This window comes from Cupressus sempervirens, chromosome 5 (genome assembly GCF_028749045.1).
Source record: "Cupressus sempervirens isolate cs-2001-9-10 chromosome 5, ASM2874904v1, whole genome shotgun sequence".
In the NCBI taxonomy this organism is placed as follows: domain Eukaryota; kingdom Viridiplantae; phylum Streptophyta; class Pinopsida; order Cupressales; family Cupressaceae; genus Cupressus; species Cupressus sempervirens.
Window position 1 is genome coordinate 455,738,678 of NC_143122.1, and position 25,173 is coordinate 455,763,850.

Consider the following 25,173-nt stretch of genomic DNA (forward strand, 5'->3'; position numbering starts at 1 on the left):
AAATTAATCGCATCATAATATATTTGTATCTGAATTGCCTAGGGTATTTTGGAAACCCTAAGCCTAAACAAAACATAACATTCTTTTCATTTTTCTATTCTAGTATACTAAACTCCTTTGGCTTTTCCATTATATTGAAGGTTTTTTCATCAAGTCCAAATAGCAATATTTTAGTTTTCTTCCCCCAATCTACTATAGATGAGAAATTATTACTTCTTTTTGTGTTTTTACTTTTGAATCCAAAATATTTTCTTATATTCTGGAGCTCAAAACACATCATTTTCATAATGCTTGGAATATCTTGAAGCTACATTTTGAAATATATGGATATTTAAGATTTTTTAAATATCTCTCTAGTGTTTTTCCATAGATCTAGAAAATTTTGTGTTGAATACTTGAAAGAATGATAATTTATTTTCTTTCTACTCTCCATGACCATATTCATTTCTTTATGAGCAGTTGGGGTTTCAAAAATCTACAATTTTTTTAGGCATTCATGGCAAGATTTAAAAATTCTCTATGAAGAACAACTGCTTCCACCCACCCATGTATGGTTTTTATAGGAAATTTCTACTAACCCTTGTCATTTCATCTTCATTTGATTATTTTTTTGGTTGTTGACATATTCAAAAAGGCTTTAAATATGTGCATATTATATTTTTAATCATGTGGTGCTCTTCCTCATTACTTGAATCTATCATTACATTTGTGTAAGTCACCATTTTTTTTGTAATTGTATTTTCATACAAGATCTTTTGTTGTAATTGTGTTTTCATACAAGATCCTTACATGGGTTTCTTCACAAATGACATCAAGGGTTTCATAGATCCTTTATTTTGGGCACTAGATATTCCATTGTTCTTTAAGAAAATTATTATATCTTCTTTTCTTCCCTTTGTGAGTTTGATATTTTTATTTTGCTCAAACCCTCATTCTCTACAATGGATTTATTGTGAAATGTCTCATATACATTGGATAGACACTATTACTTTGATACCATCGACCCTTTTTCAAAACTCATCTGGGTTTTGTTTGTACTTCAACAATGATCCATTTTGTGTTCATAGATGGCCATAAAACTCTTTGATACCTAAAACCCACATTATTTTATTATTGAAAACACCATTCCTTTGAATTATGAGGTTTTGATTCCAACTATTAACTCTTCTCATGATTATCACTGACTTTTGATGTAACTCCAGAATTCACTTACATAAAACAAGATTCTTTGGATTGATTAAAGATGTATGTTTCTACTTTTATACTCAAATTATTTTCAACATATGCATTAATTCCACTACTAATATTATCTAATTTTATCTTTCAGTAAACATATGTGCTTGTTAAAACATATTTCATTGCTTATATAATTAAATTGTTACTCTTACATGACATTTCAAGTAGTTATAAAAAGAAAAGGCTATATTTTCCTCTAAGAGTTTGCGCATTACAAAATACCACTACATTTAGTTGTTCCTCACTTAGTTATAAGTAATTTATTTGTCTTTTCAACTCCTTTTAGTTCACCATCTTTAATATTTTCTCTTGCCAATCAATGATCCAAAAATTGCACCATGAATCCTTTGTGCATTGTAACCTCAAAGATGAATGTCATTGTTTGTTGCCACTACTATCATTATTCATAATACCATGTCTTTGAAATGTGATGGTATTGTATCTTCTTACCTTTATGAAATTCTTTATCAATTTTTGATTCACACATATGATAACACTTTGCATTTTCTAACATTGTTAGGTTCACTATTGTTAGCACAAAGAATGAATGTTTACTTTGATATTATTTTAGTTTGATATTGGATGCATTTTTTCCTTTGCATTAAATATTCAAGATACTACTATGATCCTTGATTAGTATTACTAATCTATCATAAAATGACTTTGTAGCATTATTCCTAATAAATATGACTCTTCTCACTGATGTTAATTCTCTCAAAAGTTTACAATTTTAACTCATGATGAATTGTCTCTTAAACAATTTATTTTCTTTCTACTTTCTTGAATTTAAATGCAATAAAATGTTTCATGTTTTTTAAACTCATCTCCCTTTAATATTTATTAATGGTTTATACTTGATCTTTATGCCAATGTCTTATGTCTCAATGGTATGTAGGGCTTGAACCCTTATGGGAGCCACATTACATCTACATGTCACTTATAGACAAGATTACTACACAAGAAAAAAACATGTTAGAAATAAATATACATTATTTTGTTTTGAAGTATATATGCATGTGTGGGGTATATATGTGAAGTAGATTTAGTCATTTCTTAGATCTATTGGATCTATGCCTGTTGTGTTTTCACTTTCAGGATACAAGACATAAAAGAAGTAAGAATCCAAGATAATGGGACTGCAAGTTGTTAGATTCATCAAAATAAAAACTATTTATTCAGGCAAAGACTGGCCCTATTTTTCTTTTTCTTTTTTTCCTTCACACATGTGTTTGCAATTCTGAATTCAAAATTATGAATTCATTTCTATCTAGTTTCATGGCTCGTGTAGAGCAAAATGATATTTTAATAAATAAATTATTATATTTTTAGAAAAGAATTTTAATAATAAGTTGATATTTATGTTACATTTTTTCTTCATTAAATGTAATAATTATCTCCAAAAAATAATCAAGATAATTGCATTTGTTTGGTAAAGCACATAATGTAGGATAAGATTGAATGTACCTTTGAATTTGCAATGTAAAGGATCTACCTAATTGAAGGTGCAAGTGAAATCAGGTAACAATGTAAATGAAGGACACTTCAGTGGCTAGGAGATAGTAAACTAGCTCAGATTTGATGAATAGTGACTAACACAAGGATGGCTTAATTTAGCTACCATGAAACCACCCCCTAGTATGGTTCAATTTCCATAAGTCTTACATTGATTAGTTTTAATCCATGAAGGTTCTAGGAAGAACTAAAGACATCACAAAAGATAATGAAAGCTATGTATAAGCTAAAGCAACAAATAAAAGCAAGAAATGTAGGAAATCAAAGCACTCAAAAGTAAGAAATTACAAAAAAATGGAAAGCAATAAAGAAGCCAAGGTATGCATTGATAAATGGAGCACTTGAAGGAAAAGAGACACTTGTTTACCGAATTTCTACCTACTTAGGAAAGATTCTATTTTGCTACCAAGATGTTTCTTTACTAGGTTTTCATCAAAACATTTTTTCTTATTTTTTGATTTTTTAGTTCTTTTCATTTTTTATTTTTTTTTCATTTTGATCTCTTTTTTTGGATTTTTTTTGGTATTATAAAGGTGACAATTGCTAGTTTTGTGCAAGGATAATAATTTTTTAGGACTTTTTTTCAAACTCTCATTTATATAAAAGTTCTCTAAGAATTCTAGCTACAAAACTTCTTTAAGTGGATGGTATTATGGGATCCTAAAGTTTATCCCCCTCTGTCATTGATAGATGATATGCACATTGAACCCAAATACTATACTAATGATGTGGGCACCGAGCCAGCTATGTTCAAATTTTCCCTTTTGTTCTTGTTTCTATTGACTCTTTGGATTTTCCCTTTTGTGCTTGTTTCTGTTGATTATGTTAATTTTCTCTCAAAACAAGACCACCCACTTGAAATTATCTATGTTGTACTTTTTATTGTAGTTCTTGGACGTTCTCTATTGAAAATCTCTTAAGTGATCAAATGTAAGTCTAAAATAATTTCCTTACACACTGTAGGGCATAAGGCCTACCCATTTGTAGCCTTCAATTATAATAAATATTCAATGTGTGAGATTGGTTTATTAAGAGATAAACCTCTAGATCTTCTCTTCTAATATTGGTACTTTAGGATACATATTTTAGCCATGAGGACACACAAGACACTAGGATACAAATAGGTTTTGTCCCTTTTGGAAAAATAAGTGACCACACTATTAACATAAGAAGAGATGAGATCTTAGAGATAGATCCACATGAGATCCAACAACCCACATAGAAAGCCACAAAAGATCACATACACATAGAAAAAATTACATAATAAAATTCTCACATGTCACACAAGATGCCAATGAGGAATACACCACGAGAATTAATGAATGAGAATATTGCAGTGCCAAGACATTAAGAACCATGATCAAAGGGGTAAGATTCATGATAGGTCCACTCTAAGAAACCATTCTCACAAATGAAATAAAGAAAGAAAAAAGAGAATGTTCACACAACCAATAAACTAGATACATAAACAAAACAAATTATTTTTATTTGATGCAAGATTGCCAATAATCCCCAAGATGCTCCTACATCAGACATGTGGGGTAAATAGAAAAGTAATGTCTACATTAGGAAGCCAATACATTCTGATGAAAATCATAATGATCCAAATCAGACTGAGAAATATACAAACTATCTTCAACTAGTTTATTCTTTCTCTAAACTAAGTACTCCAAGTAATCCTTCACTCTAGTGCTCTTGCTAACTCAATTTTCAAAGATACTCTTAATGTCATTTGTCTTATTCTAAGGATAATTAGGTTTCTAAATTATTTTTTCATCGGACTCATACTATTCATATTTATTAGAAATGTTGTATATAGGTGAATATCCATGTTATCAGGTAGTTCAACTTCAAAAGTATCACCACTATCAAACCTGTTCAAGATCATACAAGGCCTAAATTTATTCATTTTTAGCTTTCTATAAGTTCTAGTGAGAAATCTATTTTTCTTCAAGTGAACCATCACTTCATCACCAACTACAAAATCCTTAAGTCTTCTCACTTCATCTTTATCCTTATACTTATGACTACTATTCTCCAAGATATATTAATTTATGATAGGAGAGCATGTGAGTTATGAGTAGCTTCTATAGACTTCCATAGTTTTTCCTTAATAAGTGTGAATATTTCTAAAAGAAATAGACTTGCAAACCATTTGGGCTAGGAGATATTTATGTATGTAATTTAAATAAGGCTACCCTAATTTCTTCTATCAAGAATTTTTTATTATTTCATCAATTAGCACTATCATTAATTAGTTTGGGAATGGAGGAGAAGAGAATATGTTGGGGTTTTAAATTGGAAGCATCATAATTATTTAAAATAGTTAAATAAAAAATAAAAAATTCTTTCGATAATTTTGTTGAATCCTTAATTGTGTTACCCATTGAGTCATTTATTTTGGGAATTACGTTAATATCTATCCTATTTTTATTGCTATTATGAAAAAAATAGTGTTTCTATCTCAATGAGAGAGCCATACGTCTCTGGATTTTTGTTTCCAAAAGGTTTCTTCTTTGACTAAAAAACCCTCATGTTTTGTTAATAAATTTATTTTTTCATATCTACTCGTGTCCATACTTTATTCAATTACTTCCTCATTAAGATTACTAATTTATTGATGTTCTACTGGTAGTTTCTCATTAAAGATATTCTTGGAATCGTCTTTGTTCCATCTGAAAACTCATTTATAAGAGCTTTACGTTTAGAAACAAAATAAAACATTTTTTATCCTTCAACAATTTCCTCCTACCATTCTTCCAATATATCCATAAAATCTTTAAGTTGAAACAACATATATTCTCAAATTTATATCGGTTTTTTGAAGATTTACAAGTTTCCATAATTTCTAACTTAATAGGAAAGTAATAAGAGCCTAGATTGGTGAGAATTTATGCTACTAATGAATACTCAAAAGAGCTAAGGTCTCCTTTAAAGAGAAATTTATGTAATCTTTCAACAATTTGAGTAAATCCTATTCTTTTATTATTCCATATATGAATTCCTTTCCCTGTTCTTATATTCATTAAATTTTTAGAATTAATTGAATGATTAAAGTCTTTATGAGGTTGAGAAATAATTGGGAATCCCCACATTTTTAACTACAATCTAGGTTGGCATTAAAATATCCTCCTAATATGAAGGTGCATATTATAATATTATATTTAATTCTCAATCTCTTTCCATAATTTTTTTTTTCTATAAGTACTTATTGTATCACCTATTTTAGTAATTGCAAATAGAATACTAAGAATAACAAAGCACTCACAATACCAAACAAACTAACACATATGAGAGGACAAAGGAAACAATGAAGGAGAATGCAAACCAAGTATGGTAAGCCCTCCAAATGAGTCATTGATCTTTGGGTTTGTTCAAGATGATGAATGTGTGCTCAAATAGGCTTGAAGATTTAATGGGGTTCTTCAAAGGGTGGATGGGTGAATATGTAGCCATGGGTGTAAATGTGGATTGTAGCATAAAGGTGGAAATGAGTAATTGTGGTCTTCAACGGAGCATTATAAGTTTTCATAAGAATGGATATGAATTATGAAGGGAGAGGGTTTCATTTATAGGCTAAGGGGTGATAGATGGAGGGTCATGTTGCAAGGATGGAAGAATGGTGAGGGAGGGATAGGATGCAAGGAAGGGAGAGCACATGGATTGTGCTTCTTCAAAGTCCTAGCCTTGTGAAAAGTGTCACAATGGGATTGGATGGTCAAAATGGGGGGTTAAAAGGAATTATGAGGGAGGAAGATTGTAGAAGAGGGATGTAAGAGATATTTAATGGCATTTATGACATGTAAGAGCCATTAATGCTCTTGGATAGGAATGTGAGATGATAAGGGAGACTTTTAACTTTGGCTTGGGTTAGAAAGTCCTAACCCTTGCTTAAAGTTGTGCACATGTTTAGGAGGGGGATTATGCTTGGCTTAGTCTGGGGGTTAGGAGGTAAGTGGCTTAGCTTTGATGGGATAGGTTAGTTAGTTGGCCAAGTAAGGTTAGTATGGGTGAATGGGTTGACTTGAGGTAATAATAGGGTTTTTAGGATTGGTTAAGATTTTAGGATTGATTTATTAAATGTTTTATTTAATAAATGGGGATGTGGGATTAATTAAATAGATTTTTGCATTTATTTAATTTAATAGAGGAATGGAGATTTAATTGATAAATTGATTTTGGGTTATCATTTGATTTTATCAATTGGACTATAGTTAATTTAATTAATTAATTAGCAAGGGGATGATGATTAATTAATTAAAAATATTTAATCAATAATGTCCTAGAAGATGACTAAATTAGATTACCTAGTGGTGTAATCAAATTTAGGTGTCTACATTTCACCCCTCTTTGACATGGAGTTGGGACAATGTTATTTAAAAGAAGTTTTAATAAAAATAATGTGAAGAAGATTTTTAAGGCAACATGGTTGCCCCAGTCTCGAGTAGAAGAGGAGAGAATGAACTTTGTGATTCCCCCTCAAGAAGGTGGTGGGGAGAGAAAATGAGGCTTGACAACTTCTTGAAAAGTTAAAATAAGCCAAGGCAAGCAGGAAGATGCACAAGGGCATAGAAGGATTAAAAAAGTATATAAAATGGGATCAGATAGTATACCAGGGCACAGGGCACCCATAGGGGAGGAGCATGGGTTCCCCACTCTACTATAGGTGTGGTCTTGTAAGTGCATTACAACTTTTAGGTTGATTGGGTGGAGAGATAGGCAACCAAAGGAGCCTGTAGTTTATAGTTGGGGTGATCCTCTCACCTAACACCATACAAAAGAGGTTGACTATTGGTGGGTCCAGTTAGATGAGATATAGACTATCATATGGAGGCCATATATGTGTCTTGGGCCATGAGCTGAGGAGAGGCAGCCACTTCCTTACACTATTTCACCATATTTTATTTTGGGGTGATGGGAGTACATTGTCAATTAGTATTAGTCAGACAGGGTGTTGTGGTAGTTTGGATAACCATAGGTTGCCCCAAGGGAGGCAAACTGGTATCAACAAGTGATGAGAGATTTAGTGACTCTTTTTGGGCCAACATCCCTGTATACAGTATATTCGCATATTCATGAAACCTTAATGCAAAGTACGAATAAAATGACAACAAACTACACTAAACCCAAGAAATCATTGTCAAAATACAAAACTCTATGAATGTCCCATGTTTCCCTAACTACAACCGCTAAGAATGCTCTCAAACCAACATCTCAATGACAGTTCTAGAATGAGAAGTATGCTTAAAATATAGATCTACCAATATGTATGCAAGATATAAGATGAGAATGCAGATTACATGCGAGTAACAACTCTTAGAATACTATCAAAATGGACATGCAATGAGCTAAAAATGTGTTAAGATGATACTAAATAACATGAAAACAAAGCAAAAATACTATCTAAATGACATAAACTTTCTAGAATAACAATGCTAATATGCTCAATATGACAACTCTGAATATGCCTATAATGCAGATGCCTAAAAAAAACTTGGGTCCTTTTGCTCTTGAATTCTCCTTCTATTTATAGGATTTTAGAAGGGGTTGGGGTAAGAATCTGGGTTTTACCTTTAACTAGTGGATGGAAATGAAATTGAAAATGTCTCATAAGAGACAAGAGGAGCCCAAAAGTCTTGATTTTGAGGATTCATGTGGATTTCTTTTCAACTAAAATGTCTCATAAGAGACAAGAGGAGGAGTTCAAAAGTCTTGATTTTGAGGATAAATGTGGATTTCTTTTCAACTGAAATGTCTCATAAGAGACAAGAGGAGGAGTCCAAAAGTCTTGATTTTGAAGATAAATGTGAATTTCTTTCAATTCTTTATATAAAAGGAGGATTTTCATTTTGTGAGGATAAATGGATTTATTGATTTAATAAAAGTTCCATTTATTTTCAAAAGTTTGTCTTTTCCCTCTTCCTTTTGAATTTCATTTTATGATTTTGAATTGTTTTTCTCCTCTTTTGACATTGATTTAGGTCTTAGTAATTTGATAGATGATTTAATTGATTAGTGACCTAATGTAATCCTTAATTTGGAAGTTTTTTGTTTTCCTTTGATTTCCTCCTTAATTTGCATTGATTGATCAAAATTGCGTAATTCAGGTCTTTGTCAATTTTTTTGGTGTCTACAAATGCCCCTCTTTAAGCTAATATGTGAAACATATTAGTTCAAATATTGTCTTGATTTTTTGATTTTAGGTCAAATTATGATGATTGTATGTATGTTTGATGATACTTTGACATTTCAAAGTTGTCATGGTGTCTTTTTGTTGATGGCTTGACGTCTGATCATTGATGATTTGATGTTTTGTTTGTCATTGATTTTACTTATTGATATTGTGATGTTTTTACTTAGATACCCTGGTTTTGGTTGATTTGATGTTTGAAATTTTTGGCTGGGGTAGAACATTTTTTATTTTTTAGAAAAATTTTGATGCCCCAATTTGATACAAATATACTTTTGGCTGGGGTAGAACATTTTTTATTTTTTAGAAAAAATTTGACACCCCAATTTGATACGGATATACTGCCCCGTCAAAAATGAAATTGGAAAAAAATGAAAGTGTGAAAATTAAGGAGGTTCCAATTTGATTTTTGAAATAATGGATAATTGACAGATAAAGATGATTGAGTTGGTTTAATACAATACCCAATTCATGAAAGTGAGCAAAAAAGTTACAATGTTGGGTAAATAGAGTGAAAAAGTGATATAAATGCCCCTAAGGAGGGTTAAATAGGTCAAAAGGTTATTCACCCTTGTCATTGTCACACTCTCATTTGACATTTTTCATTTTGGAGCTCTGAGTTAATGAGGATGGTGGTCCATTTATGATAGCACAGATTCAAGAGGGGTCATAGGTACGAGCATCTAGTGGACTATGGTGCTCAGCAAGTTATTGAGATCTTCCATTGTTAAGATTTTTCATGCGTACCTAAGTTTTTCTAGAATCTCATGTAATTTTTTGTGCAAAATGTGATAGTTTAGGTATTGTAGCACTTTTAGGGTTTCTCTTAGCGCATATGCATTATTTTAGTGCATTCAAACATTGTTTTAGCACATACGTGGGACAAAATAGCACATGTTAAACCCTAGGATAGGAGCAAAATAGTGCATTCATTAGGGAAATAGTGCATTTGTAGCGTTAAATAGTGCATCTGAGTGTTCAAGTGCATTTGAATGATCTTGTAGTGGATATGCACTATGTTTTAGCACATGTGGTTATAATAGCACTTATGCACTATGAAATACTACATATGAGCATTTTCAGAGTGCATACGCATGGTATAGTGCATTCAATCTAGGAAATAATGCATTCAAATGCTATAATAGCACATTTGGTGGATCTTATAGTGCATATGTCCTAGGAAATAGCACAAATGAACTATGAAGGGTGGAAATAGATTGTAAAGCTATAATTGAGCATAAGATAATGCAAAATCAACTAGGGATGTGTTATAGTGGGTAAATAATAGCAATTAGGTAGGCATGAAGTGATGTCCTAGGATCAGTTTGATGATAGATAGAATGATGCCCCAACTCAGGATACAGAGTAGGGAAAACAAATAGGTCCAGCTCAAGATAGAGAAGGACAAGTAATAGGTCCAAGATAGAACTAGTAGCGGATTAGCTAGATATAGATAGTAGACTGATGTATGATGATCACTTTGGATGAAATCTAATGTTGTGTGTTTTTTTAAGACAAATAGGTACATGGGCACAAGATCATGGTGCAAGGATTGTATCCATGGCCTCTAGATGTAGTAGGAAGATTGCCAGTCATAGAGCACTAGGTGATAGACATATGTGGGTTCACGTATTTACTATAGATGCCCCAGTTTTGAGTGAATAGAGGCCTATTGATAGCTGTGGCTGAGCGATGGTACTCGGACCACAACACCTTTCACTTGTCCATGGGTGAGATGATAGTGACTCCAGGGGATGTATATCAGATATTGTAGGTCCTAACAATAGGGGATCTAGTTTATTATGATCAGACTGCAGATGGCACTACTTTCAGAGATTTGTTCGGAGATGACAACATTGGGGATGACAGTGTATCATGGTTCTAGATGATGCAGTATGATCCATTGCTCATAGTTTTGGCTCAATTGATAGCAGGTTTTTTCTTGCCAGAGATGAGGGCGAGGATGTCCAGTTGGATGGGATCATTTGATACAAGATATGATAGATTAATCGCAGAGATTTGCATGGGGTAGCTATATATTGGCCCACTTGTACCATGACTTGCATCAGGTTGTATATTTGGGAGCCTTGTCATGATCAACAGGAGTGATTTTGTTACAGTTATGGACATGGGAGCACCTACCCATTACTTAGCCTATATGTGTATGACAACATCCATAGGGTATGTCTTATATATATACTTATTCTGGTGTGATAATGCAACCCCATTTGGGCAAGATGGAGTATTGGCGGTGGATTTTGGATGACATTGATGAGGTCCTATGGAGACCCTATAGGTTTACTAAGTTGTGGGTTGAGGATGATGATGAGATGGTATATTTCTTTGGTCTGATATATTTACTTGGTCAATTTCCCACAGTGATAGAGAGGTTTTGTTTTAGGCACATTGTGAGATAGTTTGATCAATGGTAGGGTATGCCACACGGCTCAGCACATTATGCTCGAGTTTAGTTAGAGAGGGCAGTATGGGGGCTGACCTTAGAGTATGAGGCTTGTCTAGAGGCCTTTTTGTAGATGATAGATACACCATATCCATAGATATTGTGGGATGGAGAGGTAGATGTAGGGATGGAGGGGGACTATGCACAATGGTTTCAGGAGCATCCCTTTCCAAGATACATAGATCTGATAGAGCCTATTCTAGGCATTGATGAGTCATCGAGTGGAGGAGAGGGTGGAGATGATGAGGGTGGTCCAGGGAAAGGTAGAGGGAGATGGTGGGCTAGAGGGAGAGTGAGAGGTGTGGTCAAAGCACGAGGGAGATATGGAGGGAGAGACCAAGTAGCCATCAGGGTATACTTTAAGAAACCCCTCCTTTAGAAAAGGTGTAAAAACTTGGCGAAAGGTATAAAACACCTAGAATATATATATATATATATATATATATATATATATATATATATATATATATATATATTTGTGGTGAAAAAAATAGTTTACAAAGAAAAAATAATAATCCTCATTAACGAATCATTCATAGTCTCTCAAACAATATGTAAAATCTGGGCGAATTGTGTTATTTTAAAACATAAAGAATTTATACATTGGCAAACAAAAAATAATAATCATAGTAAAATTTTAATTCTTTGGGAAAATCATTTCATTGCATTCAAGGTTTAAAAAAACATAATCAAAGTCGATGGCATCGGAGGTTCGCAAAGGGTTTCATCATCTTGAAGTTGGCAGTTGCAAAATCGCAAGAAAGGATTTAATAGGTCTATTGCAATGTTGTTGTCAAAGTGAAAGTGAATAGTTTGTGTGTTGCAAAACTGCGAGGAGGGTAGGGATCACATCATTGTCAGTTGAAAAGATAAAGGAGGAGTTAACATTGCAACTTTGCGAAAAGGAGATTTTGTGGCATCGGCAGTTAAATGATGGTGATTTGGTGAACTTTTATGTTGCAAAGTCACAAAAAGGGAGATCACATCATTAGAGGTTTTTTCCAAGCAGTTAGTCTATTGGTTACGAGACCATAGAATATTAATTCAAGTAGTTTTTGCATGTTCACAGTGGTTAAAGGGGAAAGACTTCCAGCAGCTGCAAGACTGTGATGGCAGGGATTTTTATGTTCTAAGGTTTTGATAGAAAGATATGTCATCCTACAAAGCCATGAAAAGTTAAGATAAATTCATCTTTACCACTTTGCACCAATTAGAAGGAAATGGGTTTTGACAACTGTGAGACCGCGATGTGAAAAGTTTAAGTTTTGAAGCTGTGATAGAAGGGGAATCTCATTGGAAGAGGATATAAGGCTTATCGCAGGGTCACAAGGGTAAAGTGAATATTTGATTTAATGATTATGATAGCCTGAGAAAAGAAAAAGAAGGGTTTTGCAGTTTCACGAAAAGAATTCAAGGTTAAGTTAAACTGCTTGTGACAGAGCACAGAAAGAATGGTTTTGCAACTCATAAGATTTTATTTTTAAAGCTTGAAAGTACAAAAGAACAAGTTTTAAAATCTATTATCTAATTCTCGATAGTTGATGAGTTGATATTCTAAGGAAAATGAAATAAAGGTAGTACTAACTATTGGTTGATATGCATGCACATGCAAGCTTTTAAAGCCATTAACATCATGGCTTGTAACCAAGTTGCAGAAAACTAAAATTCTCAAATATCTAGAGCTAATAGAGCAAAAAGAATTTGTATTAAGATCAGAATGGTAGAAGCAAAATCATCAGTAAAGAAGGGCACTACAGAGGGCAGCAAGGTTTCATTGTTTGCCAAATTTGTAGAAGAATGGTTGAAGATTCTCCCTAAATCTTCCAACGCTCAAAGTGCTAATGTCCACACATTTAGAGACCCTTACAGCTTCTGTAGAGATGCTCAAGTACTGGACACCAATGGAACGAAATTGTTCTGGTACTTTTACAAGAATAGGGTGCAGAAGGTTCCCATCTCAAATCCATGGATGAAGAACCTGGGGAAGTTGATAATGCCAAAGGTATATGTGGATGTTGACATTATCAAGGCACTAGTAAATGCATATAATCCAACCACTCAGTCCTTTCATAGAAAGGATATGAGCATTCTTTGTGCATTAAGTAAGGATGCTTTTGCTAAAACATTTGATTTGCAGGGTCCCATGTCAATTCCTATTAACCTGGAAAAATTGGAAGCAACATTTCATAAACATAGAGGTTTCTATACAAAACAGGCAATGTTGCGACATATCTCAAGGGAAAACAAGATGAAAGGAGAATTCCTGAAAAAGTTTATTGATTTTATACCCTTCTCATATTTCTATCCATACTTTCAAAAAATAGTTTCTAGGTTAAAAAAACTATTGGGAGTAGATGGATCCATGGATGCCTCCCCAACATTGTATGTGATAGCTCTAGACATTTAGGAAGTACAATTTTGGAACATTCATTATTGATAGTATTCATGGGCAAATGGTGGCAGCTTAGCAAGGTGAGTTTGGCAATTTTGAATTTCTACATTACTCATTGCTTATGCATCTCATCGTCTTCTACAATATGGGCCATGTGGATTCCAGTTTCATTGAAGATTTGGACAATTTTGGAGAGGCATTGCCTATTCAAAGATGGACAAGATTATGGCATAGGTTTTCAGCATTTTGATGTAAGATTAATCCCTTCACTTCGCTTGGGGGTCTTGCCCTTGTCACTTCCTTGAGACTGAGCAATATTAGTTATAGACTCACCCTCCCCTAACATTTCAATCCACTGACAATCTGTTTACTTCCCTGAGAATAAGCAATATTACTTTCAGGCTAGGAATTGAAACTTAAAGAAAAAAAGTTAAATTTCAAATCTGATTTTTGATAGTTGGTGAATTGACATTCCATGGCAAAGGAAATAAAAGTGGTCAATATCCATGCATGCAATCTTTAAAAACCATTAACGTCGCCAGCAACTTCCAGCATTGTGTCCACTTTTTGAAAAATTTCTAATGAAAATAAAATAAGAAAGGAAATTATAGATAAGCTTCTTATTAAATTAAACTAGATAAGCTCAAGGAGAATAGTTTACATCACATACCACCACTTGTGGAAGCTATCTTTGGAGTCTGAGTCATGCCCACGATGTGTCCTACACTGCCAAAAATTTAATGGAGTGCCAATGGTATTTAGTGAATGTCTCATTGCTTGGGCGAATTTGTATTTATACATATTACAAATCAATTACCAATTTACCACGCTAAACCTAGCCGACTTCTCCACGGAAAAATGAAAGTGTGTTGGTGAAATGAGCCGACTCCTCCACTTTCCATAATGTGAAATGAGTCGACTCCTCCATGGTAAAATGAAAGTGGGATGGAAAATTTCCCCATACTACATGAAATGGAAACTTGAAACCCGATGAACATTACCTAATAAGCATTACCTAGTAGGCTGTGCGAAACCTAAATACCACTAAGAAAAAATTCAAACGTAATGTTTGCCTTAGCAATTAAAATGCTAGGCAACCAGGTAAACCCAAAAAAGCTTAGTGACCAGGGAAACCATGGAAGGGCTCACAAATTGCTAAAAATAACACTAGAAAAATCTTGAATTCACCAAAATAAAAAAATTCACCACTATATTATACCTTGGTAGCCATGGTACTACTACAAAGGGGTGTGGCACAAGGTCTAGTGTAGAGACTAGTAGGTGTAGGGAGGGTAGGAAGGATCCAGGGATGTGGAGGTGTAAGGGTGAGAGGGGGGATGGTTGGTGGAGTGGGAGCTAGTTAGTCGAATAGAGGAGTTGAGCAAGGTAGGGCATAGCAGGTGAGGGCCAGGTTGCCCAATGATATATAGTTTATCTAGAAATAGAGACCATAAGTATAGGCTATGATAAGAGATCCACCAAATGTACAACCATAGGGAGAGAAATAGGTGTTGCTAGATGCATAGCCACCACCAGAGAGGCCAGAGGGATCCACTAATTTGGAGGCTCAGATGAGTGCCATGGAGGCTCAGATGGGTGAGTTGATGAGTACACTACAGGCATTTATAGCCATGATGACACTAAGGCCACCACTGCCACCAAGGATAGATGGGGCATTGACTAGTCAGATGGTCGTAAACAGATAGGTTGTACCGATGATAGATGCAACTAAGAAGGTGCCACAAGAGAATACAAGTGTCGTTGATGAGCAGGGACCTTCAAGTCAGCCACCGATGCAGGAATGAGTGTACATTATGTGTTATGGCATTACTTAGCACTATGTGTGATTATTCTTTTGATGTTCAATTGATATTCATGTTGATGTACTTGGTGATCTTTGAATGTTTGTGTGGATAGACGATGTGATCTATTGATGTTCATGTTATTTGATCTTTGCAGTCTATCTTATATTCATGTTGATATTATCCTTATGATGTATTGTTCAATTTTTTTGCATGATGAGATATCTGGGCTTGTTGATTTTCAAAGATGTGCACTTGTTATATCATGGACTCATGTATGCATGTGATGTTATGATTTGATGGATATATTAGTAGTAGATATTTATATATACGTGAATGATTAATGTGGTATGATGTGGATAATGATTGAAATAATTAAATGGTGATAATGATGTAATGTAGGATAATGTGATGGGATGGTATAAATGAAATGAAATAAAATGTGGCAAAATGAAATGTGATATAATGCAATTAGATGTAATAGAATGTAATAGAATATAGGGAATTGTGAAATGTGATGTATTCAAATGTGATGAAATAAGTGTGAATGAAATGTAAATGTGGTAAGATGAAATTTGATGTAATGAGATGAATTGTAATGAATGGACTATGATAAATAGAATGTAATGAAATGAATTTAAATAAAAATAGAACAAAGGGAATGATATGAAAATGTTAGGAAATGTAATGACATGAAATGATAATGTAATGAAAATGGAAGAGAATGTAATGCAATGAAAATGGAAGAGAATGTAATGCAATGAAATGAGATGTAACACAACATAATGGGATGATATGTAATGTAGTGAAATAAATGAAATGTAATGAAATGAAATTTAGAATGTGATGTAATGAAATGAGATAGGATGTAATAAATGAAATGTGATAAATGAAGTGTGATAAATGCAAATGAAATGAGATGCAATGCAACATAACGGGATAATATGAAATGTAGTGAAATAAATGAAGTGTACTGAAAAAATAAAATTTAGAATGTGATGTAATGAAGCGAGAAATGAAATGAATGTGTAAATGAAAAAAATGTAAATGAATGGAAGTGTGACAAAGTATCATGGAATGAAATGTGATAAAATGAGAATGAAATGAAATAAATGTGAAAATGGGATGTAATGGTATGAAATAATCAATGGAAACGTGAGAAAATGTAATATGATGACATGTAATGAGAATGTATTGTAATAAAACATGGTAAAATAAAATGTAGTAAATTGAAGGTGAATGAAAGTGAAAAATGGAAGGAAATTAAATTGTTTAAGATTTGAAAGACATGGGATGGGATGTCAACCTTTGAGATTCAAAAGCCACAAAATGAAGAGATGAAATGCATGAATGAAAGGTAATGTGATGAAGAAAATGAAATGCAATTCACGAATGTAGCAAAAAAGGGAAAATATAATAAAATGAAACAAACTATGATATGTAAGGAAATGAAACAAGAGGTAATGAAATGTGATGTAGTGAATTGTGATAAATGAAAAGGAAAGGAAATGGGATGTAATGGTATGAAATTGAAATGAAGTGATAAAATAGAAAGAAATAAAATGAAATGGAAATGGAGTGGAATGAAATGGAAATGGAGTGGAATGAAATGGAATGAGGATGAAATGAAATGTTAATGAAATATGAATTTTGTAAATGAACAAAAATGTGACAAAAATGGAATGAAATAGGGGAAATGAAATATAATGAAATGAAATGCACTATGGGATGTAATGAAATGAAAGTGAATATAATGAATGGTGATAAACGAAAGAAGAGGGGAGGAAATGAAATGTGATGAAATGAAATTGTTTGAGATTCAAAAGCCACGTAATGAGGTAGATGATGTGGTGTAATGAGGAATGAATTTTGATAAAAGGAAATAGTGACTAGAATTTTTTGAGATTCAAAATCCACGTAATGCAATAGGTGGAATAGATGATAGGCAAGAATGAAGTGTGATGCAAGGTGGTAGTGTTGTGATGAGACTGAGTCCACAGTAGTAGAGTGCTAACCATTGTACTAGTATGTTGGGTGGTGACTTGTTGTTGAATAACCTTACTCATTGTTTATAGCCTTGTTGTTGAGAACTATTGATGAGATCTGTGTGTGTTTTATCATGATTTAGGTGCCAACTGTGTGTTCACAAGAGACCCAAGATGAAAATGCAAACTAAATGAATGCAACTAACTATCACTTTTATTGTAAAGAGATGCAAATTAACTATCATCATAGAATGTTTAGTAAAAAGTGACCAAGTACAACCACCACTGCTCAACTATGGTGATATGAATATTGTGTCACGCTGAGAAGTACCACCAATCATAGATAATGTACATGAAAAGTATACTAGTACATTTCCCCTTGTTTTTCTACCAAAATTTTTGACCAAAGGCATATTGGCCTATGATTTAATGTTTTTTAAATTTGTATCCTTGTGTTGGTCAAAATTTTGAGCAAACTAGGGTTTTATGCTCAATTTGGTCAAAATTTTGACCAACTTAGGTTCATAACAAAAAAAAAGGAAATTTTCATGGGAGCTTTTTGAGAAAATCTTTGAACACAAAAATTTTGTAGTGGCTGACCTCGATCGAGGAGGAGGGATAGGCAAAAAGGGTATAGAACTTAGGACTAGAGATGGCGATAGGAGCCCCACCCTACCCCCCATAACCAGGACAACGTAAACTTTGAGTGCCTTTACCTTTTCTGTGGGATGAACTGATTATGATTCCTCGTAGGGTGATGCAACTGTGATTCTTTGGGGATGTATTTGGCACCTCCCAACAAGTTTCTACTATCAATTTCTTTAATGTCCTAAAATTTTCCAAGCCTTATATTTTCTTCATCTATTAACCACACTTGATGATTAAAAATTCTTGGAGTGAGACTGACTCTACAAAGTTTGGAAGCTCATCTAATTCTTGCCTACATTCTTGTGTAACCAGACTCTCTAGGTTAGGCAAAAAAATATTAGGGCTTATCCTTTTCACCTCTATATAGCTCTCCACTTTTTTCAGGCACATGGTTATAGTATTGACTGAAACATATCCTTTTTAGTTTATAAGGGGATTGCTCATAGGTTTGCATCACGTGTTACGGGTAGCTTGTAGAAGAAAAAGGAGAATAAAGATGAAAGTGAATTTTTTTTGAGCTAGATGTGCCCCCTGAAGAAGCTTTGTTGTCAAACAACAACAATATAGAGGTTTTATCTTTGCATATAGAAGGCAAGGTCTCAGAAGGAGAAGCTCAAGTCGGTTCTTCTTTACCAACAGTTGAAGGTGAAGGATATGGACCATGTAAAAGCTTGCTTGAAGATATTTTTAAGTGTACTTAAAAAGACATGCCTACTAGAATTGATAAGTGGGTCAAAGATAGTAATGAATTTCATAAAGAAGAAGCTAAGATTATTATTAAGTAGCTTAAAATGCAAAAAATGTTCAGACAAGTACTCCAAGTCAGTGTCTTTTATCATCTTTTCTTTCCTGGTCTTGAGTATTTTGTTAAACATTAGTTTTCCTTTGAAAGAGAGAAAAAAATCTAATTTAGGGGTTTTGTTAAACATTAGCTCTGTTAAATGTTCCTGCATGCTTTCTCAGTTTTAAAGGTTTTGATCTCTTCTAATTGGCGATTATAGCCCACATCTAGATATTTGAGGCTGGGGCAACATTGTTGAGAGATTGATAAACTCTCAAGAAATAAAGCCACTAGTGGTATACATTTGAGGCTACACAATGATGAAGAAAAGGACCTTGACAGAATAGTCAACTTGGTCAGAAGGAACCCTTCAATATTTAGATATTGAAGGTTAGTAAGTTGCACAAGTGTTTCTCATTATTAATTCAACAAATGGTTTGGTCAGTTGACCAATGCTATTTGGTAATCCCATGAAGCATGTCTCACCCAAATCCAACTTCTTGAGTGATGCTTGGCTTGTGACCAACTAAGTAAACTCCTTCATTTGAGCACATCCCCAAAGAATTAGAATCTAGCAATCTAGATTCTGAAGTTTTATTAGAGTTTTTAAAAGAAGAAGAGTTATATCATTCTATTAATTTTATCAAAAATACATTTTTTATATGCAATCACAATGATATATATGGTTTACTTTACTACTATCTCAAGTGTATGAGCAATTCCTTAAGAGTGTTGGCATACATTGATCTGGACTCTGGGCTGAGCCGGGACCAGTTCGACCAGCCGAATGAAGAAATCTCCTACTATTTGGGGTTCGAGTAGATGGGTTTTTCCAGTAGCCTAATAGGGGAATTACAAGCTTTCTTCTTTAGGTGATTTTTTAGTTTGTAAGTTCAAGAATTCATTGTTTAGATGAAAATGTGTTAGACCCACCTAAAATTTTGAAGTGTTACCTATTTCATGAAAGCATCCCATGCTCTAAATCATGCAATTTTTGTTAGTTTCAAGGGTTTCATAATCTTGACAACAACACATGGTCATCTACAACCCTCCATAAAAAAATAGATTATTCCCCCCCTAAACTTTCTCTGTAACTAGGGCCTCAACCTATGGAAATATTACATTTGGAATGGTCTCAAGATTCCCAAATCCAAGTGTTGTTAGTTTCAATAAAATAGGAAATCTCTACAACTGCTTAACCAAATGAAATACCATGGATGCCAAAATACACTTAGTTGATGATTTAGCTTATATAGTGCATGGAACTTTAAAATTATGACATTAACAACACAAATATTACCATTAAAAACTATAATGATAGTGAAGAGATTCATCAATATGCAACAATATGACTTTATTAATATCTCAATCTACATACATCAGGTTTCAAGACAAGCCATGATCTGTAGAACTTTACTCATAATGGCATCACTCCATATACTTGTTGCATATGTCATTCTCTTTGGCAAAGAAAAACATCTCCAAGTTTCAAGGTTCCTTCACATTGATTACCTTTGGATGATTATATTGTCTCTAAATGTTGATTACTTATTGCCTTACTAGAATCAAATGCCCTTGTTCATTTTGATTATGTTCTTCTCTCTTGTTCTATGCTATATATTAATGATCTTGATTAGATTTGAACTTGTGAGTACATTTTTTTGCACTTACTTGTTGATTAGATTGATGCTTTCATGGATTTTTGTCATCAAAATTTCCTTTTTGATGAATACAATACCTTTTAACTCTTTCAATTCCCACATATAACAAACAATAGTATCTTGACTTTAACAAAATACTAATGCTCTGCATAAGATATAAGATATTTGGTGCTCATTATAGCTAGTACTTGATTACTAATGCTATAATATTCCTTATTGATTGCATTTTTAAATCTCTAACAACCAACATAATACTAGGATCTTGTTGTTCCATACAAAATTTCATCATATAAAATCATTATTCTAGAGGCGACATCATAAAATCATTCAGTTCAAGACACTTATGATAGGTCCTCCAATCCTATCCTTACTCAATCGATAAGCTTCAAGTTTTATTGCCCTTATTCAATCACCATATTCACAAGATTGTCATTCACTATGTTGCAATGTTTCTCAAGAGCATTAGTTCAAAGGGTCATCAACTTAATCATCAATAAATCTTACCTTATCAATAAAATCTGATTCTTTCCATTCAAGGTTTCAAACATATTTATCAATCCAAGATCCTTTTCCAATGTCCTTATAACCTACACACACAAAACCTTTACTCTATTGCCAAGTTTCATTATTAACATACCTTGTCCAAATACCCATTCTAACAAACAAGATTCTTACATTGTTGTCAAAAACCAATCAGTGAACTCATTATCATAATGACATTATAATATTCATTATATAATACCTCCAATGTTGAATTAGATATCTTTAGGCATGAAGAACTATCAAACTCTTACAATATCCTTGAGAAATCAATAGTGAAGTACAATAACATAATATTGTCTATTACTTAAAACAAGGAATATATATTCATTGTTAACATTCAAAGTATGTTAATGAGATTTCATTTAATCTCAACTTTTGGAATCTTCAACATAAGGAAACCTTAGTCCTTCCAATTCATAATCCTTAATGAATTGGTGAATCAAACTTCACAAAAGAATAATGGTCCAAAATTATTGTCAATATTTAGACAACTAAGTTGAATTTTTCATGTAAATTATATTGTTTATCTTCATTGGAACATCCACCCAAGAGTATAGAGCACCCATTAAATTTTCCTCTTCCTTATTAACCTATTTTCATTGTTCAAAAACCCTTATATAGTATTGTTTTGATTAATAAGACTTGTTATGACTAGAATACATGGATCTTACTATTTTAAGCCACTAGGGCATCATGACATCCTCTCAATGCAAATTCATAACCAAATGAAAGATTAATGAGTTTACTATCAAATTTCATACTATTAGAATTTTTGACTAGTTAACTAGCGAGGGTTTCAAAAATCTTACACAAAACATAGATATCTTCCTCATTATTGATGAGATCTAATCCCACAAAAACCACAATGGTGACGACTCAATGCTCTTTCATGCTATGCAAATGAATCTTCAAAAATAAGTCAAACATACTATAAAGAGATTATGTAAACAATGCTTTAAAAATGTTGAAATAAGTCATATTTATATTTTTTGATAGTTAATTTTGTTGTATATATTCTATGCACCAGTGATTCTAAGATATATTATCTTGAATATGTTAAGATAGTAAATCAAAAGCATCTTGGTTTGGTGGCACTAGTTTTCAATTAGTTTTAACAAAGAAATAAGTGATCATTTTTCATAGACAAACCCTTAGGTTGGAGAATAAATGTGATTGTCACTTTAAATATAGTGAACTATGGTTACAAAAACCATCTTTCGATTGTGAAGCATCCTTATCCAAGGGGATCAATGTCCCTTCTCTTCAATTGAATTGAGTGCAAAGGTTGTGTTGCATCAATTAGGTACACTACATAATTGAGTGGTATATTGAAACAAAGAAACACAACTTCTACATAGTCAATTCCAATAAAGAGAGAAAGCACATGGATCCTTAATGTTTGACAAAGATGCTTCAAGACTAAAACATGATATCCTACCATTCATACCTAAAAAGAAATTTCTTGATCTAATATGTCCTTCTAATGCATAATGCTCATCTGTATACATGACTACCAACACGAGTCATCCTTAGACTCATGTACTCTCATATTGATGCCACCACATAAGCCATCCCATACGTCCATCATAACTTATATTCAACATCTCATGAAGAGTTACAATGTTTCTTCATAGATCATAGGGAAGATCTTATATGATATCTTGGAAATTCTTTTGAGGCAATGAAGATGGGATACCATCTTTTGATTGTGAAGCATCCTTATCCAAAGGAGATCAACATCCTTTCTCTTTAATCAAATTAGGTGAAGAGGTTCCTTCAACATTAATGGTTGGTTCTATGAGGGCACCACTTTGCCCAATTTTTGAATGACAATAGAAACTTGCAGGTCTTTGTAGAAAGAATTTCTCTAGTTCTCGAAGATTTGATGGAACTCCCACCAAAACCAAAGGGAAGGGTTGTGGAAAGGCTGATGATTTAGAGTTACCTCCTTTTACATCACCACAAAAGAATGAATCTGTACCATCCTCAACTACAAATGTGAATAATAGAAATAGGTTTGGTTGGGCACAGAGATATGAAACCAATATCACTAATGGAAGGTGGTCTCCACTTCCACAAGACAATCGTAGTGAAATATTTGGAGACACAAATTTTACTCCTCAATCTTTAAACAATGCATTTGGAATTGAGGCAAACCATGCAAATGAGAATGCAATTCAATCTAGTAGATGGTTTTTTGTTAGCAATGGAGGTTCTAATAATGTGACTCATAACCCTATAAAAATTGGAGGGAAGGCATCACAAAATCATTCAGACTGTGATTCTACTAGTAGTACAACTACAAAAAGTGTCTCAAGAGCACTCAACAATGGAGCTTCTATTGGCATGGCCACTAATAGTTTTAGATTTCTTACTTCTCAAAACATAGTTGTAAGAACTAGTCATGCATGTAAAACTCTTGTTGTGGCATCGACAACACCTACAGTGTTAAATGCTATTGAAGTGCCAAATTTTGAACTCAAGGAAGATCCTTCATTTTGGATGGATCACAATGTGTAGGTGATGAATCTATTTTTTCTTCTTCCCATTAATTAGAGTGTTTGGGCTGAAAAGCAAAACTTTGTTTTCAACTTACATGTCCAACTATTTGTAATTCTAGTTTTATTTCCTTCTCTTTTTCTTTATGCAATTTCTTCATCTCCTTTGCTTTAGCTTTCCTCTTGGCATCTTTCTCAGCCTATAAACGTAATAGGTTAGAGAGGATTTTGTCTAGAAAATTAGATCATAGAGAATATTACTAGTGCTTGCACCCAGAGAGGGTGCAAGAGTACAGGCGATAGGGTCAAGTTGTAACAGTTTGAAAACAAGAGCTCATATATGTTCAAAAAATGTGTGTATCAAAACATATAGTAAAAAAATATAGCCTACATGCATGCCTAGAAATCCCAAGAAAAAATAGGAGAGTAATAGTACATTGTGGCAATGCTTCATGATCACATCTAAAGATGGCAATAGTTTATGATCAGAGTCATTCCTTCTAGCAAGAGTTTCTACTATTCCTAATCCGATTTTCATATATCCCTACAACCATTAATAGGTTTATCACTAGTAAAATTCATTTATTGGTCAACTAACAAAATAATGTCATGCATAAATTTTTAAACAACAAGCACACAAATATTATGATATGAAGTAAATGCTATTAGAAAACCCTAAATACTCCTTTATGCTTCTAGATTTATGAACATAAATGAATTGTTGAGAGTATATAGGTTAAAAGACTAAAATTTTGAGAGTAGATAAATTAAATAGCTAACATACAATAATCTAGAATGTGTGGTAGCTGACATGCATACTGTGTAGCCTACAAAGTTTTTATGATCCTTTGCACAGTCCAGTTGGCTTAAAATTATAAATGTAGCTACTCAAATTAAAATTTCTATTCAACTACTATATATGTTGGGAAGTTGCAACCATCAAAATTACATATCTACATTATTATCACACCAAGGTCCCATAACATGAGAAACTACATGTTATCGAAAAAAAAAACACTAAGGCTATCTACTCTAGAGCCCAGCATCATATGGAGATGCTACTTGTAAGTGATACAAAATGAAAATGTTATCTGCTTCACTATCCTCCACCATATGAAGTAACTACCCATTACTAGTCTAGAACAACGTCATCTCCTCCAGGATCTATCATCATATGCTAGAGTTATAACTAGTAACTACAAGTCTACAATTACGCATCATGAGTTTAGCATACATACTATTTTGTGTTAGTCTATCATGAGCATTAGCCATCCAAGATTTTGTCCCTTTCCATAGAAGCTTATTGATACATTTAATGTATCAGAGAAGAAATGACTTCTCGCTCCCTACTACTAATTCAGGGTAACTAGTATTCTAGGAACCAGTACTGCATAGTATTCTCTGTCATTTCATTTACTAGTAACAACTTCTAAAAGCACGAAGCCCATCTTTGAAATGATGGAA